The sequence below is a fragment of the Oryctolagus cuniculus genome, chromosome 6, assembly GCF_964237555.1.
Source record: "Oryctolagus cuniculus chromosome 6, mOryCun1.1, whole genome shotgun sequence".
Classification (NCBI taxonomy): Eukaryota; Metazoa; Chordata; class Mammalia; order Lagomorpha; family Leporidae; genus Oryctolagus; species Oryctolagus cuniculus.
The window spans coordinates 151,388,749-151,409,054 of record NC_091437.1 but is presented as its reverse complement, the minus strand read 5'-3'; positions in this window follow the sequence as shown (position 1 = coordinate 151,409,054).

The window sequence follows — 20,306 nt, the reverse complement described above, 5'->3', positions numbered from 1 at the left end:
AATAGCCATTCTGGGGGGCAGAGCCAAGATGGCAGAATAGTGAGGACGCGCACTGATAGTCCTGGAAAAGACAGGTTGATAAAAGAGGAATTACAGTAATTACAGGGAAAGGCTCCAGGGAAAAATGCAGAGGAAACTCTTCTGGATCTAGAGGAGGTAACACAGATGACCTGTGGGGAGAGCAAGGACGCCCACGGCTCTGAGTCTACACATCTGCGCTGGAAGGGGAGGTGAGCTCAGTAACCCGAGACATTGGCAGGGGAAATGGCAGACAGAGCCTAGAGGGAACTAGGCTTGAAGCCCTGTTGGGGAAAGTTCACCAGACTAACTTCAAGAGAGAAGAAAAAAAAGGTGGGGGGGGACCAGTATGGACGAGTTTCTCTCTCCGCCCAACTTGCAAAGGCAAGCAAGAGACAAAGAGCAGGCGCCATTCTGGATATAGGTAAAAGGTGCGCATCCTCAGGGATCTGCACAACTTCAGGACTGTGTGCGACCTCAGATCTGAGCGCTAACTCAGGCAAACAGAAAAGCCTGACTCTGGGGGGGTGAAATATCAGGAGGTTAGGATTTAGTGAAAGGGTAGAGCTAATGAACTAAGGCGGGGAAAAAAGAGACGGTGGGTGAGAGAACACATAGAGGTCACGTGAGTACTCTCCAGAGACACTACAATTCGGTAACCTTGGCAACCCGGTGGTAGACTGCAGGAGAAATTGAGCCCACACTGAGGGCAGAACAGATTCTTTGTGTGGTCCATGGGAAAAACCAGATGAATGATATACACACAGAAGCCAGAGATTGGAAGCTAACTACCATCAATTCTGCTCAGCTGTGCAGTATTACGTCCCTCCTGAAAAAATAAATAAATAAATAAAAGAGAGAGAGATCTACCACAGGCAATGCCATGGCTGAGAAAGAACTGCTAAGATCAATCCCATTCACAATAGCTACAAAAACAATCAAATACCTTGGAATAAACTTAACCAAGGATGTTAAAGATCTCTACGATGAGAATTACAAAATCTTAAAGAAAGAAATAGAAGAGCATACCAAAAAATGGAAAAATCTTCCATGCTCATGGATTGGAAGAATCAACATCATCAAAATGTCCATTCTCCCAAAAGCAATTTATAGATTCAATGCGATACCAATCAAGATACCAAAGACATTCTTCTCAGCTATGGAAAAAATGATGCTGAAATTCATATGGAGATGCAGGAGACTTCAAATAGCTAAAGCAATCTTGTACAACATAAACAAAGCCAGAGGCATCACAATACCAGATTTCAGGACATACTACAGGGCAGTGGTAATCAAAACAGCATGGTACTGGTACAGAAACAGATGGATAGACCAATGGAACAGAATCGAAACACCAGAAATCAACCCAAACATTTACAGCCAACTTATATTTGATCAAGGATCTAAAACCACTTCCCGGAGCAAGGACAGTCTATTCAATAAATGGTGCTGGGAAAATTGGATTTCCATGTGCTGAAGCATGAAGCAAGACCCCTACCTTACACCTTACACAAAAATCCACTCAACGTGGATTAAAGACCTAAATCTACGACCCGACACCATCAAATTATTAGAGAACATTGGAGAAACCCTGCAAGATATAGGTACCAGCAAAGACTTCTTGGAAAAGACCCCAGAAGCACAGGCGGTCAAAGCCAAAATTAACAATTGGGATTGCATCAAATTGAGAAGTTTTTGTACTTCAAAACAAACAGTCAGGAGAGTGAAGAGGCAACCGACAGAATGAGAAAAAATATTTGCAAACTATGCTACGGATAAAGGATTAATAGCCAGAATCTACAAAGAGATCAAGAAACTCCACAACATCAAAACAACCCACTTAAGAGATGGGCCAAGGACCTCAATAGATATTTTTCAAAAGAGGAAATCCAAATGGCCAACAGACACATGAAATCAGGGAAATGCAAATCAAAACCACAATGAGGTTTAACTTCACCCCGGTTAGAATGGCTCACATTCAGAAATCTACCAACAATAGATGCTGAAGAGGATGTGGGGGAAAAGGGACACTAACCCACTGTTGGTGGGAATGCAAACTGGTTAAGCCACTATGGAGGTCAGTCTGGAGATTCCTCAGAAACCTGAAGATAACCCTACCATTCAACCCAGCCATCCCACTCCTTGGAATTTACCCAAAGGAAATTAAATTGGCAAACAAAAAAGTGGTCTGCACCTTAATGTTTATTGCAGTTCAACTCACAATATCTAAGACCTGGAATCAACCTAAATGCCCATCAACAGTAGACTGGATAAAGAAATTATGGGATATGTACTCTATAGAATACTATACAGCAGAAAAAAAAAACAATGAAATCTGGTCATTTGCAAAAAAAAAAAAAAATGGAGGGATCTGGAAAACATCATGCTGAGTGAAATAAGCCGGTCCCAAAGGGACAAATATCATACGTTCTCCCTGATCAGTGACAAGTAACCGAGCACCAAATAGCCATTCTAACAGGGGTAAGGTGATATCTCATTGTAATTTTGATTTGTAAAAAAGTGGAAAGACATTCCTTATTCATGGATTGAAACAATTACTGTCATTAAAATATATATACTACCTAAAGCAAACTATAAATTCAATACAATCCTTATCAAAATACTGACAACATTCTTTACAGAATTAGAAAAAAATCCTAAAGCTCATGTGGAATCAAAAAAGACCCAAAAAAAACTAAGTCAATCCCAACCAAAAAAAATTAAGCTGGAGGTATGACAATACCTGACTTCGAAGCATACCACAGGAACTGAAACAGCATGGTACTAGCATGAAAACTTACATGCAGATCAATAGAGCAGAATAGAGAGCCCAGAAATTAATCAACATATATACAGCCAACCAATTTTTGACAAAAATGCCTGGATCACACATTGGGGAAAGGATAATTTCTTCAATAAATGATGCTGAAAACTGGATATATAGAAGGATGAAATTAGAGATATATATATAGAAGGATGAAATTAGATCCCTACCTCTCATCATATATAAAAATCAACTCAAGATGGAACAAAAACCTAAGTTTAAGACCTGAGACTATGAAGTTGATGGAATAAAATGTAGGGAACTTTTTTTGTAGGTGATGACTTCTTGGTTAAGCCCCCCAAAGTACAGGCAACAAAAATAAAACTAGACAAATGGGGTAATATCAAATTCAGAATCACTTGCAAGCAAAGGAATCAATCAATAGTGAAGATTCAGCTGACAAAATGGAAAAAATGTTTGCAAGCTACTTATTCGACAAAGGATTAATATCTAGAATATATTAGCAACTTAAATATTCAACAATAAAGAATCAATCTGTAAAGAAATGGGAAAAGCACCTCAATATGCAGTTCTCAAAAGAAATACAAATGGCCATCAAATATATGAATAAACTAACTACGTTTTAATTACCTTCCCATGGAACATTCTGTTACCATAATTTCTACTGGTGTCTTAAATATGTAAAACAATGAAGTGGATTCTTCTGTTTGAACCCTCTCCTTAATTAAGTGAAAAACATCATTACTTCAGCCAAGCTTAGACTGGCATTCACTTCCTTTTCATCTACCTAGTGTTTCATCTTGTCCTCAAAGCATCCATATGTGCATCCCATTTCTGTTGTGAGCAGTAAACATTTATCCATGTTGATTTTGCTTCTGAGGGCAATTAGATTACCCCCAACAAAAGGCTCCTTATCCTTTTCCACTGTCCTTCCCCAGTACTAAGAATGAGTATAACTAACTCAAGTAGGAATGAATACAACTAATTTCCTAAGAATACAGGTTGATCTATTCAGCATATAGTTTATGAGCCTCTCAATAAACAATGAATCTTGGAAAACTAGAGGGAAAAGAAGGAAAAGTCAGAAAGTAATTTGCCTGTGCCAAGAATCTTGTCCATGAAAAGCACTTGGCTAAAAAATTCAGGCTCACTGCTTCAGTTAATCAAATCTCCCAGACTTTAATCTTAATTTCTTCTAGCAAATCCACATTTTTGGCTGCATGTATGGTAGAAATTTCATTTTTCTGGAAAATCCATTCCAAGAATGATATGGTTTTTAACAACATACATTAAATTTCCCCATCACTTAATTCATAAATCTACTTATGCATTATGAGTTACTCCTCTTTTGCAAAGGTAAGTGTACTTCTTTATGGGTGCTTTAACTACCCACATTGCCATGCTAGCTTGGTTTCCACTTATAGCCAATTGTAAAGCTAGAAGGATTCATACAGATTATCACATCTAGTACCCATTCCCCTACTTTAGAGATGAGAGAATTGAGGGCAACCCAGATAGGTAGCCCAAAATAAACTTTCAATTTTTGTGTGTATTTACACATAATTATTCTTAGGTGTTTAAATTTTAACTGAAAAGTGATCCCTGTTAGGAATTTGGAAAACATTATGTTGAGTGAAATAAGCCAATCCCAAAGGGACAAATACCACTTGTTCTCCCTGATAGGTGACAACTAACTGAGCACCAAAAAGGAAACCTGTTAAAGTGAAATAAACACTATGAGAAACGGTGACTTGATCAGCCCTCACCCTGACTGTTGATGAGCAACTTGATATGTTATCCCTCTTAGTATTTTTTTTGTTTGTTCTACTTAATACTTTTGGTTGAATACTGTAATCAATACACAATTCTTCTTAAGTGCTGAAACAACTGAAAAGTGATCGCTGTTAAATATAAGAGTGGGAATAAGAGAGGGAAGAGATGTACAATTCGGGACATGCTCAAGCTGACTTGCCTCAAATGGTAGAGTTAAAAACATACCAGGGGATTCCAATTCAATCCCATCAAGGTGGCATGTACCAATGCCATCTCACTAGTCCCAGTGATCAATTTCTGTTCACAATTGATCATAATGATAGGACTAAGAACCAAAGGGAGCACATAAACAAGAATAGTGTCTGCAAATACTAACTTAAAGAATCAAAAAGGGAGAGAATGATCCAACATGGGAAGTGAGATACACAGCAGACCCATAGAATGGCAGATGTCCTAAACAGCACTCTGGCCTCAGAATCAGCCCTTAAGGCATGCGGATCCGGCTGAAAAGCCCATGAGAGTATTTCAGGCATGGAAAGACAAGACACTCTGGGGAAAAAAAAAAAAAAAAACCTAAATGAAAGATCTCTGCGAGTGAGATCCCAGTGGAAAGAATGGGTCATCAAAGAAGGAGGTACCTTTCTCTGAAGGGAGGAGAGAACTTCCACTTTGACCATGGCCTTGTCTAAAAATTATCAGAGTCAGTGAACTCAGAGGGCTTCCATAGCCTTGGCAGCTCATGACAAGAGCCTAGGGTGTTTACTGATGCCATAAACAAGAGTGTCAATTGGTTAAGTCAACAACAGGAGTCACTGTGCACTTACTCCTCATGTAGGAAATTTGTCCTTAGTGTGCTGTACATTGAGATTTAATGCTATAACTAGTATTCAAACAGTATTTTTCACTTTATGTTTCTGTGTGGGAGCAAACTGTTGAAATCTTTACTTAATGTATGCTAAACTGATCTTCTGTATATAAAGAGAATTGAAAATGAATCTTGATGTGAATGGAAGGGGAGAGGGAGTGGGAAAGGGGAGGGTTGCAGGTGGGAGGGACGTTATAGGGGGAAGCCATTGTAATCCGTAAGCTGTACTTTGGAAATTTATATTCATTAAATAAAAGTTTTTTTAAAAAAAAAGGTGGAAAATTCCCAAACCATTCAGGAAAAGTGACAATATCTGACTTCTCTAGGACTTCTATTTGGTCTTCTATTAAAACTTTTTTTAATTATTTGTACTTAATTACCTGGTTGTTTTCATTGATTTGAGGGACTGCAAAATACATTACTCCTGATCAGAAATGGGATGCACTCAACCCACAGTGGCACTCCAACAGCCAATGGGCAAAGTTGGTATGCTCCACCTAGGCACTGAAACCAGACTCATTTTAGCTTAGCTTCAAGGAATTGAACATTCCCAACACTGTTCTCTTTCTTCAGAGCCATTGTCAAGTATCACCATGCAGAGCTCGGGGATAAAACAAGAGTGAAGATTGTGAGCAATCTGTGTTTACAATAAAGCTGTGGAGGATGTGGAGGAGGTCTGGTGGGACTTAATGACACCATGTGTCCACTCACATAATTCTGGGGCTACGAAGTCTGAATAAAGAGTCTAATCTCATAATTCTTAGCTGCAGAGGAAGTTTTCCAGAATTCTCCTCATTATAGGAGAGATGAGTCACTGTTTGTCAGGGAAAAGAAATTTACTGGAGCTGTTTTAAAGCACGTGGAGGTTTCTATTTGGAAGACCTAACAGGGAGCCTCACAGAAAACCCAAGTCTGAAATTAACCCAGCTTTCACGGGACTAGAATGGGGAAGTTGGACATTTCAGTGACTCTCTCTCTCCCTTAGAGGCCATTTCGTCTCTACCTCTGTATGCATCAGCCCCATTCTTTCCAGTCTACCAAAGGATAATGACCCACCCCAATACCCAAGGCTCAGCTGCTCATGACTTCCAGGTGAACAACCACACTCTGTGTCTTCATTGCCCTCTACAATGGTTCATCTTGGGTCACAGTTCAGCCAACAATGGCTAAAGATGGGTTATGAGGTACAGAGGACAACTACTTCCAAGGGTATGAGCAAATGAAACTTTAAGGTAAAGTAGATGTGGCAAATTGATTGCCACCTTCAATGCGTAATTTAATTATGTGAGTGACTGCTGAGACATGTTTTTCACAGCTCCCACCTCTTCTCTTGCCTTTACTTCTCCTTTTCCTCAAGAATCATGTGTAGACCCAAAGCAGGATTTGGGATTTATCTAAATAAAAAATAACTTTATAAATCAAGAACAAAAAAGAGTTATCTGTCTCCCACAGCATGCTCACAAACATATACACACACACAAACACACACACACACACACACACCCATCACCTATCCAAAGTGCTTAGTATGTAGGAACACATTGATAAACACTGAACAAATAACCACTGAATGATGAATGAAAGAGTAAAATGTGTATGTTTGTGTGAGAGTGAATTTCTGTAGCTAGAAGTATTGCAAAAATCAAAAGAAATGCTTTTATCATCTATGACTTCTCTTTCCTTCTATATTAATCTAGTTGGGTTACTACAATGAAGTATCATAAACTAGTTAACATATAAATAATATATATGTATGTGGAGTCTTTAAAACCTCCTGGAAAATACATATTAAGAAAAAATTATGCATGAATTTCAAAAAATGCATCAACATAGACTTATCCTCTTTAATGTTTATGTATCAGTTATATTTATTTGAAAGATGTAATAACAGAGAGAGAGAGCGCGCGTGAGAGACAAATCTTCAATCCACTGGTTAACTCCCCAAATGTTCTCATATATGTCTCAGAAACCCAATAGGTAGCAAAGTGTACAAGTTAATACAACAAAAGTGATCAAACTTGTATTTACAAGAGCCCACCCACCTAAGGAGAAGGGTCAAATACAAACTACAAGTGGCAGATATATGTCGGGGTCTCAAGTCCGATGCTAGCCCCTGACAAGCAGGGCCACTACAGACACTCGCCAATAACGCGAACGGGAGAGGTAAGGTTGACGGGTGATGAACACACCACAAGCACCCGTGAGTTCTGTCAAAACAGGAACCGTTTTATTGAAGAAGTATGCAGGCTTATAAAGCTTACAAAAGACATGCGCAGTAGGGGAGCCAATCAGCGAAAAGGTCATGCAGGCGCGGGTGGAGCACGCACAGGGGCACCTTAAGCAAAGTATACGGATCACACACTGTCCACGTGGCCAGAACTAAAGCGGACCTATCCCTGCCAGTGGTCTGATCTTACGTAGCTTAACCACAGCAGCCGCAGACACGCCCCTCGAACATCCACCAGGCACCATATTGTAATGGAGATTTTAGGCAATGCCCAACAGAGATAATGTGTAAGGACAGGGAATGATTTGGAAACAAATTCTGGCCTTAGAGTCATAAGGCTTTGTCTATGAGATTTAGGTTGTATTTGACTGAAATAAAATGATGCATTCCTATCCAATTAGCATCCTCGGTGAAAAGTTGTCACTGCCCTATCCCCTACTCTTCCTCTCTCACAACTTCTTACAGTTTTTCTTCACCCCACTTCTTCAGCTAATTCCAATTTTAGCCATTAGCTATCAAGAGGTGTATTGATTCTGGAGGTGCTGTCTGTGGAAAAAGCATTTTTCCTGTCTTCAGAAATATAACGACTTTGTCCTAAGTGTCATCAAATTCAGCTGAGTTCTTTACTTTCTGTGTGAGACTATGGACCCAAAAGACATTATCTTCATTAGACTCATGCTCTGTACAATTGCTTCATGGGATGATAGGGAAGAATTTGTATAAATAAAATCTATTTGCCAATTGATTCTCAAGGTCATTTTAGGACTGCTTCATCCTCATTTGGAATTGATCAACCAAGAGTATTCCCTCTGAGTATCTCTGTCCTCATCTTTAAGACTCTGGCAGGATCTAAAAGGAAAAAAACTCACAGTGTGTTTAAGAACTACATATTTATAAATATCTCCATCCAATTTAATAGAGTTCTAACAGGGTTTGAGAAAAAGTTATAAATATATCAGAAGGACTGATTCAGAAATGAATATCATATAATGAAAACAGCACAGCTTCTAAAAGTCAACATAATAGCTCTGCTAGTTACCAGCTGTGTCTCCCTATATACATTGCTTACCAAATACTTGCCCAAAAGTATAAAATGAAAACCCACTTAGACAATATTCACAATATATCTGGCTCATTAAGTCATCCATGGTTTGCCTAGTCTCCTTGTACATCTTCTAGAAATAAAGTATTTAATACAAACTGAGGACGTAGGGGATCCAAGACCACTGTATAGGGAAAAGAGGTATTGATTTTTACTTTGGGTAGATAACAAATTATTGGAAATCTTAAGAGAGTTTGTCGAAGTTGTAATATACAAAATCAACACATAAAAATCAGCAGCAGTCATATATACAAACAAGACCATGGCTGAGAAAGAACTGGTTAGATCAGCGCCAGATTTCAAGATGGCCAAACAGGGAAGACATGCTGAATTTTAACTAGGGGAAGATAACAGAAGAAAAATGGAGAAAGTGTATTCCCAATAGAGATTTGCAGAGAATTTTCTGGTGCAAAGTCTACAAAAAGAAGAGAGATGCCGTGCAGCAGTGTAGACAGTACAAACATGCAGCAGTGACCAGGGACACTACCTGTGACTCCTGCAACCGGGGGCCGGGGGGGAGCCAGCTGCTGAGAGCAAGGTGAGAGCAGAATGAGGCAGACCATTTCACTGGCGATATTGCCTGAAGGAGAAACTTGCAGACCACAGTGACATTGAGTCTGGCCTGGAGCTTAGGGGAGGGGGGAGGGGGACAGGGTATCCACCTAATCCAGTGAAAGGAAAGCACATTTTTATCCCTATCCCACCACAGGGCAACCAGTGACTAGCAGGGTGACAGCACCATCTTAATGCCATAGAGGCTGCAGCAGCTCTCACACGAGTGCAAATCAGAGATTTTATCAGAGGACAAATTCATATTTCCCACTGGTTTTGTGTCTAGCCTGGAGGGCTGGCAGGGGCTGGGCATCCACTTAGAACTGTGAGGCACTCCCATCCCAAAACTCTATTACAGGCTCTGGGGCTCAAACTGCCAAGGTAGAGCACCCACAGGCAGCTGGCTCTGGGAAATCCATGGATGGGGCAGGCTCACGAAGCTGAGAGTGGGTCCGTTGTACCCTGTAACTGTAGGAGCCTTACATGCTGTGATTGTGAGAATTTTGTGACTACACAATCAATAGGAAATGAGCTGTATCATGATATCTAGGCAATTACTGTGTCTGGCTTCAGATGCTCAAAGCTCCATGATTGCCTGGAGTGGGTCATGATAGGGAGTTCTGTGCTCAGAGTGAGGAACACACAGATACTGTGTGGTTCATGTACCTGCACAGGTTGGGGTTATAGCCACTGCAGGCTATCCCCAGGCATTGATCACTTGGAAAATGGGTGAAGCTGTGATTACACCAGCAGATGTGATAATATACTCCTCCCTGCTGACAATAGAAATCTAACACGTACAACTTGGGTGTCACCTGGACTCCTGCTCCACACTTGACCACTGACCAGAGCTCGCTGGCCCACCAAGCACACTCTCTGGATATCCACTAAAGAAACAGACACTCCACTAACCCACAGAGGCATAGTTCAAAAAAAAGCCATCATAGGAAAAAATTGACAAGTGTTTCCACAAATGTATAAAAAGAAACACAGAAATATAAGAAACAAGAACAAGGAAAACAGTATAGTTCCCCAAAAGGAACACAACACTTCAAATTAGAATGTGAAGTTGAAGAGATTGATGAAATGCCTAGAAATAGACTTAAAAGAATGATCATAAGATTACTCAGAAACAGAGAAACAAATTTGTGAGATAAATAAGTTGATATATGATACTCATAAAAAATTTTGCCTAGAGATAGAAATATTGAAGAGAAATCAAAGTGAAATATTAGAAATAATTCAATAGGTCGAATAGAAAATGCAGTGTATACAGAAAATGCAGACCTGATGAGGCAGAAGAAAGAATATCTGAGCTAGAAGACAAATACTTTAAAATATCTCGGTCAGACCAAAAAAAGGAAGAAAAAAATTCAAAAAACTGAAAATAACGTTCAAGACTTATGAGACACTATCAAATGACCAAACATTTGTTGAGGGATTTTCACATCTATATTCATCAGAGAAATTGTTTATAGTTCTCTTTCTGTGTTGTATATTTTTCTAGTTTAAAAATTAAGGTGAGGCTGGATTTATAGAAGGCATTTAGGAGGATTCTCTCCCTTTAAATTGTTTTGAATAGCTTGAGAAGAATTGGAATTAGTTATTTAAATGTCTGGTGGAATTCACCAATGAAGCCATCTGGTCCTGGACTTTTTCTTTCTTGAGAGGGCTTTTATTAATGATTCAATCTCTGCCTTGGTTATTGCGCTGTTTAGCATTTCTTTTTTTTTAATTTATTTGACAGGTAGAATTATAAACAGTGAGAGAGAGAGAGAGAGAGAGAGAAAGGTCTTCCTTCCATTGGTTCACTCCCCAAATGGCCACTACAGCCTGTGCTGTGCCAATCCGAAGCCAGGAGCCAGGTGCTTCCTCCTGGTTTCCCATGCAGGTGCAGGGACCCAAACACTTGGTCCATCCTCCACTGCCTTCCTGGGCCACAGCAGAGAGCTGGACTGGAAGAGGAACAACTGGGACTAGAAACCTGTGCCCATATGGGATGCTGGCACCGCAGGTGGAGAATTAACCAAGTGAGCCATGGCGCTGGCCCCCTGGTTAGCTTTTCTGTATCTTCACAAATCAACTTTGGTACATTGTTTGTGTCTAGGAATCTATCCATTTCTTCTTGGTTGCCCAATTTGTTTGCATACAGATCTTTGTAGTAATTTCTGATGCTTCTTTTTATTTCTGTGGTATCTGTTCTTAAATTCCATTTTCATCACTGCTTTTATAAATTTTGGTCTTCTACTCCCCCCCCCCACTTTTTGTTGTTGTTGTTAATTGGACCAATAGTGTATCCAGCTTGTTTATTTTTTAAAACAAGCTCTTTGGAGCTGGTGCTGTGGTATAGCAGGTAAAGCCACTACTTGCAGTGCTGGCATCCCATGTGGGCACCAGTTTGAGTCCTGGTTATTCCACTTCTGATCCAGCTCTCTGCTATAATCTGGGAAAGCAGTAGAAGATGGCCCAACTCCTTGGGCCTTGCAGCCAAGTGGGAGACCTGGAAGAAACTCCAGGCTCATGGCTTCGGATCAACCCAGCTACAACTGTTTTGGCCATTTGGGGAGTGAACCAGAAGATGGAAGACCTCTCTGTCTCTCCCTATCTCTGCCTCTGTAACTCTGCCTTCCAAGTAAATAAATAAGTCTTTTAAAAAATCTTTATTTCACTGATCTTTCAGTATTTTTGCTTCAATTTTGTTTAAATTTAGTTATTTCTTCCCCCTACTAATTTTCGGTATGGTTTGTTGTTTTTCTAGGTTCTTAAGAGGCATTTATGGCTCATTTATTTGATATCTTTCCAATTCTTGATGAAGGCACCCATTGATATAAACTCTCTTGACACTGTGTTTGCTGTTTCTCATAAGTTTTTTTTTTTTTTTTTTTTTTTTTTTTTTTTTGACAGGCAGAGTGGACAGTGAGAGAGAGAGACAGAGAGAGAAAGGTCTTCCTTTTGCCGTTGGTTCACCCTCCAATGGCCGCCGCTGCAGCCGGCGCACCGCGCTGATCCTGGCAGGAGCCAGGAGCCAGGTGCTTTTCCTGGTCTCCCATGGGGTGCAGGGCCCAAGCACCTGGGCCATCCTCCACTGCACTCCCTGGCCATAGCAGAGAGCTGGCCTGGAAGAGGGGCAACCGGGACAGAATCCGGCGCCCCAACCGGGACTAGAACCCGGTGTGCCGGCGCCGCAAGGTGGAGGATTAGCCTATTGAGCCACGGCGCCGGCTCAAGTTTTGATATGTTATATTGTCATTTTCACTCATTTCTTAAAATTTTTAATTTCTCCAATGATCCACAATTCATTCAGGGCAAGTTGTTCAATATCCAAATGTTTACCTATGTTCTAGAGATTCTTGAGGTTTTGATTTCTAGCCTCATTCCGTTGTGGTCAGAGAAGATGCATGGTATGATTTGGATTATTTTGAATTTGCTAAGGCTCGCTTTAGAGCCTAGCATGTGGTGTCTCTTAGAAAAATTCCATGCAATGATGAGGAAAATGTGTATTCTACAAGTGTGGGATGAAAAGTTCCATAATTATGAGTTAGGTCTCTTTGATCCATAGTTGCTTAACTCTGTTGTTTCTTTGTTGATTTTCTGTCTAGCTGATTAGTCCATTAAGGAAAGTTGGGTGTTGAAGTCCCTAATTACTATTATATTGAATCTATGTCTCCCTTTAGACCCAGTAGCATTTATTTTAAAGAGCCAAGCACCCTGGCTTTGGGTGCATACACATTTATTATAGTCATATCTTCCTGTTGAACTAATTCCTTATTCATTACATAGTGCCCTTCTTTGTCTTTTTTAACAGATTTTGTGTTAAAGTCTATTTTGTATGATATTAGGATGGCTACACCTTCTCCATTTTGCTTTCCATTAACATGGAATACAATTTTCTATTCTTTCACTTAGAGCTGTGTGTATCTTTGTTGGTGAGGTGTGTTTCTTGTAAGCAATAAATAGATGAGTCTTGTTTTTTAATCCATTCAGCTAGTCTGAATATTTTAACTGAAGGGTTGAGGCCATTTACATTCAAGGTTCCTGAGGCTAAGTAATGACTTGACCCTGCCATTCTCCCATAAATATTCCTATTATTTACTTTGGATTTCCTTTGTACTTTTGCTGGGAGATTTTCTGCTTTCACATTCTTTCATATGATATCTATCTTTCTATGCTTCCGTGTGTAAAATATCCTTAAGCATCTTCTGTAAGGCTAGATGAATGGTGACATAGTCTTTCAGTTTCTTTCAGTTATTGGAGGTCTTTATTTCACCTTCATTCATAAACAAGAGCTTTGCAGGGCATAGTATTCTGGATTGACAGTTTTTTCTCTTAGGACTTGGACTATATCTCTCCACTTTCTCCCAGCTTGTTGAATTTGTGATGAGAAGTCAGCTATGAATATAATTGGCGATCCTCTGAAAGTAATCTAGCATTTCTCTTCTGCACATTTAAAATCTTTTCTCCTTGTGTTACTGTGGAAAATTTGACTAAAATATGTCACATAAATATCTTTTTGATGATATCTATTAGGAGTTCTATGTGCTTCCTGTACTTGGACATTCATTTCTTTCTCCAAATTAGATATTTCTGTAATTATTTTACTAAATAGGTCTTCTAATCCATTCTTTCTTTCCATACTTTCAGGAACTCCTAAGACCCATATGTTTGATGTTTTGATAGATTCTCATAAATCTCAAACATTATTTTTAATTTTTCTAATTTCTTCTTAATTTCTTGTCTGACTGAAAAATTTCTTGGGGCTGGGGCTGTGGTACAGTGGGTTAACACCCTGGCCTGAAGTGCCGGCATCCCATATGGGCACTGGTTCAAGTCCTGGCTGTTCCTTTTCTGATTCAGCTCTCTGCTGTGGCCTGGGAAACCAGTAGATGATGGGCCAAGTGCTTGGGTCCTTCCACCTGCCTGGGAGACAAGGAGAAGCACCTGGCTCCTGCCTTCGGATCAGCGTGGCACGCCGGCCGCAACACGCCCACCACAGTGGCCATTTGGAGGGTGAACCAATGGCAAAGGAAGTCCTTTCTCTCTGTCTCTCTCTCTCTCACTGCCCACTCTGCCTGTCAAAAAAAATTTTTTAAAAAAGAAAGAAAAGATAAGTGCAGGACCAGATGTCTCCATTGTTGAATTATACCAGACATTTAAAGAACTAACTCCAACTCTTCTCAAGCTATTCATTAAAATTGAAAGAGAGGGAATCTTCCAAAATTCTTTCTATTAACCCAGCATCACCTTAATTCCTAAACCTGAAAAAAAGATGCCACTGAGAAAGAGAACTACAGACCAATTTCCCTGATGAACATAGAGGCAAAAATCCTCAACAAAATTCCAACGATACATTAGAAAGATTATTCACCCAGACCAAGTCAGATTTATCCCTGGTACTCAGGGATATTTATACATTCATAAATCAATCAATGTGATACAACATATTAACAAACTGAAGAACAAAAACCATATGATTATCTCAATAGATGTCAAGAAAGCATTTGCTAAAACATAACACCCTTTCATGATGAATACTCTAAGCAAATGTAGTATAGAAAGAACATTCCTCAACACAATCAAGGCAAACTATGACAAACCCACAGCCAGTTATCTTATTGAGTTGGGAAAAGTTAGAAGTACTCCCACTGAGATCTGGAACTGTCGCTCCCCCTCTTCATGGAGGAACGACACTAAACCCTGCCTAGGTTTCCCATCCGAGTCACAGCACCATTATGTCGCTCCCCATCTTCGTGGAGGAACAACACAGGACCCTGCGCTGTTCTTTTGTCTGCTCGGCCCTTCCCGGGCTTGCTGCTGGTTCTTCCCGGGTTGGCTACCGACCCTTCCACCTCCGTGGAAGGGCGGTTCCCCCTGCCACTTTCCCACTTCCGCGGGGGAGCGGCACACCACCGGCCGGCTCTCTCGGGGGCTGCACAGGTGTTCCTTCAGATAGATGTTCCTGGTGCATGTTGTCTCTCTCCTCCTTTATAGTCCTCTTCCACCAACCCCAACTCTGCTACCCACACACCGAGTACGCTGTTCTCCTCCAATCAGGAGCAGGTCCTGCTGTTTATTGGTTGAACTGGAGGCAGCTGTGTAGAAGCTGTTTCCTCCTCTCCCAGCGCCATATTGTGGGAGAGCAGATGCATAGAATAAGTCTTAATTCCAGTTACTTAGTCTAGTCCCAGTTGCTCCCAGTTGCTCCCCACATGGAACCAGAAAAGGATGCCCACTCTCACCACTGATATTGAATATAGTCCTGGAAGTTTTAGCCAAACACATTAGGCAAGAAAAAGAAATCAAAAGGATACAAATTGGGAAAGAGGAAATCAAACTATCCCTACTTGCAGATGGCATGATTCTACATAAATGACATCCAAAAGACTCCACTAAGAACTATTGGAACTCATAGAAGAGTTTGGTAAAGTAGCAGAATATAAAATCAATACACAAAAATCAACAACCTTTGTATACAAAGACAATGTCGCAACTGAGTAAGAACTCCTATGATCAATACCATTCACAATAGCTACCAAAAAATTATAACATCTTGGAATAAATTTAACCAAGGATGTCAAATATCTCTATAATGAGGATTACAAAACATTAAAGAAAGAAACCAAAGAAGATTAAAAAAATCGGAAAATCTTCCATGTTTATGGATTGGAAAATCAATATCATCAAATGACCATAATTCTGCATGCAATCTACAGATTCAATGCTATACCAATCAAAATACCAAGTACATTCTTCTAAGATATAAAAATTTTGCTGAAATACATATGGGAACACAGGAGAATCAGAATAGCTAAAGCAATCTTATACCCCCCCAAAAAAAAAGCCATAGGCATCACAATACCAGATTTTAAGACATACTACAGAGTAGTTATAATCAATACAATCTGGTACTGATACAAAAATAAATGAATAGACCAATGGAACAGAATAAAAATGTAAGAAATCAATCCAAGCATCTACAGCTAACTTATATTTGACAAAGGATCTAAAATCAATCCCTGGAGCAAGACAGTCTCTTCAACAAATGGTGTTGGGAAAACTGGATCTCCACATGCAGAAGTATGAAGCAAGATCCCTACCATACACCATGTTACACAAAAATCCACTCAACATGGATTTAAGACCTAAATCTATGACCCAATACCCTCAAAATGTTAGAACATTTGGGAAACCCTTCAAGACATTGGTATACGCAAAGAATTCTTGGAAAAGACTTCAGAGGCACAAGCAATCAAAGTCAAAATTAACAAATGGGATTACATCAAATTGAGACCCTTCTGTACTGAAAAAGAAACAGTAAAGTGAAAAGGCAACCGACAAAATGGGAGAAATTATTGGCGAACTATTCAAATGATAAAGGATTAATAACCAGGATATATAGAGAGATCAAGAGACTTAACAAAAACAACAACAACAAAAATCCACTGAAGAAATTGACAAAGTACTTATATAGATATTTTTGTGGCCAACAGACACATGAAAAAAAGCTCAAAATCACTAGACATCAGAGAAATGCAAATCAAAACCACAATGAGGTTTCACCTCACCCAAGTTACAATGGCCTTCATAGAGAAATCAACAAACAACAAATTCTGGCAAGGATGTGGGGAAAAGGAAACCTAATCCACTGTTAGTGGCAATGTAAATTGGAAAAGCCAAAATAGAAGATTGCATGGAGATATCTCAGAAATCTGAATATAGACCTACCATATGACCCAGCCATCCCACTCCTGGGAATTTACCCAAGGGAAAAGAAATCAGCAAATGAAAGAATTATCTACACTCCATGTTAACTGCAGCTCAATTCACAATAGCTAAGACATGGAATCAACCTAAATACCAGTCAACTGAAGATTGGATAAAGAAATTATGGGCTATGTATTCTATGGAATACTATACAGCAGTAAAAAATGAAATCTGGTCATTTACAACAAAATGGAAAAACCTGGAAGACATCATACTTAGTGAAATAAGCCATTCCCAAAGGGACAAAAACCAAATGTTCTCTCTGACCTGTGATAATATCTAATAATATTTAAAAGGCAATCTCTGGTAGTGAAATTGACACTTGGAGAAGCAATAACTTGAACAGCCTTTATCTTGACTGTTGAGGAACAATGTGTGTGTGTATATATATATATATATACATATACATATACTGTATAATATATACACATATATACTGTATATATACACATATACATATATGCTATATACTGTATATACTCTATATGTATACATATATGCATATATATACATATATATACTATTTGCTGAACACTTTATTTAACAGAGTTAAACAAGTGTATAAATCAATTGAGAATAGATCTCAGTAAAAAATAAGAGTGGAAATAAGAGAGGGAGGAGGAAGAGGGTTAGAAGTATGGGTGGGAGGGTGGGCATGGTGGAAAAGAATTTCCTTGTTCCTAAAGTTGTAATCATGAAGTGTATGTTGTTTGCAGCTTAAAGCTGTATAGTTCTGCATATATTCCTATGGACTTACTTCTAAGGGTACCTCTCAAATATCCACAACATTCTCAAATCTAGAAAAAATTATGCTAAAATTAATGTGGAAACACAAAAGACCCCAAATAGCTAAAGCAATTTTAAACAAGAAAAACAAAGATGGAGGCATCATGGTACCCTATTTCAAGACATAATACAGAGCAGCTGTAATCAAAACACCCAGGTACTGGCACAAAGACAGATATGTAGAACAACGGAGCAGAATAGAAACCACAGAAATAAATCTGTGCACCTACAACCAATTTATATTTGACAAAGGAGCAAAAATCAACTCTTGGAGCCAAGATGATCTCTTCTCTCCAACAAATGGTGCTGGGAAAATTGGATCTCCATATGCAGAAGTATGAAACAAGACCCCTACCTCACACCTTACATAAAAATCCACTCAGAATGGATCAGAGATCTAAATCTATGATGTGATACCATCAAATTACTGGAGAACATTAGGGAAACCCTACAATTCATTGGCATAAGGAAACACTTCTTGGAAAAGATCCCAGAAGCACAGGCAATCAATGCCATAAATGTCAAGTGGGATTCCATCAAACTGAGAAGCTTGCAAAAGAAGCACTGCAAAAGAAACACTCAATAAAGTGAAGAGGCAATTGACAGGATGGAAAAATATTTGCAAACAATGCAACTGAAAAAGTACTAAAACTTGCAAAATCTATAAAGAGCTCAAGAAACTCAACAACAAAACAAACAATCCAATTAATAAATGGACAAAGGAACTGAACAGACATTTCTCAAGAGAAAATTCAAAGGGCCAATAGACCCATTAAAAAATGTTCAAGATTACTGCTATCAGGAAAATGCAAATCAAATCCATAATGAAGATTCACCTTTCCCCCATTAGAATGGCCCACATATAGAAGTCAACAAACAAAAAGCGCTGGTGAGGATGTGGAGAGAAGGGTACCTTCATCCACTGTTGGTGGGAATGGAAACTGGAACAACCAAGTGGAGGACAGTATGTAGATATCCCAGAAATATGAATATAGACCTACTCCTGGAAATTTATCCAAAATAAATTAAATCATCATATGAAAGAGTTATCAATACCCCCATGTTCATTTCAGCTCAATTTACAACAGCTAAGATGTGGGATCAACCCAAATGTCTATCAACTGAAGACTGGCTAAAGAAATCATGGTGTATATATATGCTATGAAATACTACACAGTGGAAAAAAATTTGAAATCCTATTATTTGCAACAAAATGGATGCAACTGGAAATCACTATACTTAGTAAAATAAGCCAGTCACAAAAGGACAAATACCATATGATCTTTCTGATCAGTGGCAACTAATAGAGTACTTAAAATACTGACACTTTGAGATGTGACTATTTTGAACAGCCCTTGCCTTGACTGTTGGGGAATAATGTTTTTGTTGTTTGTTTTTGTTCTTTACTTCTTTTTTTCCTACATACTAATTGGTGAACTCTCTACCTGGTGTATGTTTAATCTTATGAGTGTAAAAATTTATTGAAAATTTATCTCTGTAAAAAAATAATAATGGGAAAGGAAGAGAGAGGAGAAAGAGAAGAGGAGGTATGGCTGGGAGGGAGGTGGGGGAAAAGAAGCATCATGTTCCAAAATCTGTTTATATTAAATACATGAAGTTGTAATCCTTAAAAAAAATTTTGAAAGTATAAAAAACAGTCTGGGGCTTGTGTGGTACCACTTCACTATAACGTGTTGAATAGAAGAAATCACCAGGCTTATCCACACTCAAGGGGAAGAGATTAGTCAAGGACATGAATACAAGAAGGCATGGATCAACAGCAGCTATTCGTGAAGCAGCTCAGCACCATAATTTTAAAGGTAAGATCCCACAGTCATAGCCATCCTATCTCCTGGAATGTAGAGTGGTTTAGAAAATACAGACATTAAGCTAGAGGTGAACCTTAGAAAGAAATACCATGAGAATCCTTTAAAAGAGCAGCGCTACTATACCCATCCTCTACCACAGCAGTGCACAAAAGTGAGGAATCCATTTGAGTGCCTTGTCAAAAGGCTAATCTAACATTTTTTTTTTGGCAGGCAGAGTGGATAGTGAGAGAGAGAGAGACAGAGAGAAAGGTCTTCCTTTTGCCCTTGGTTCACCCTCCAATGGCCTCCACGGCTGGCAGGCTGCCGCCAGCGCACCATGCTGATTCGAAGGCAGAAGCCAGGTGTTTCTCCTCATCTCCCATGGGGTGCAGGGCCCAAGGACTTGGGCCATCCTGCACTGCACTCCCGGGCCACAGCAGAGAGCTGGACTGGAAGAGGGGCAGCCGGGACAGAATCTGGCGCCCCGACCGGGGCTAGAACCCAGTGTGCCGGCGCCGCTAGGTGGAGGATTAGCCTATTGAGCCGCGGCACTGGCCCACTAATCTAACTTTTTAAAACCACATCCTTGGAAGGCAGACCACAGTCAATCCCTGGAAGAAAGGAAGAGG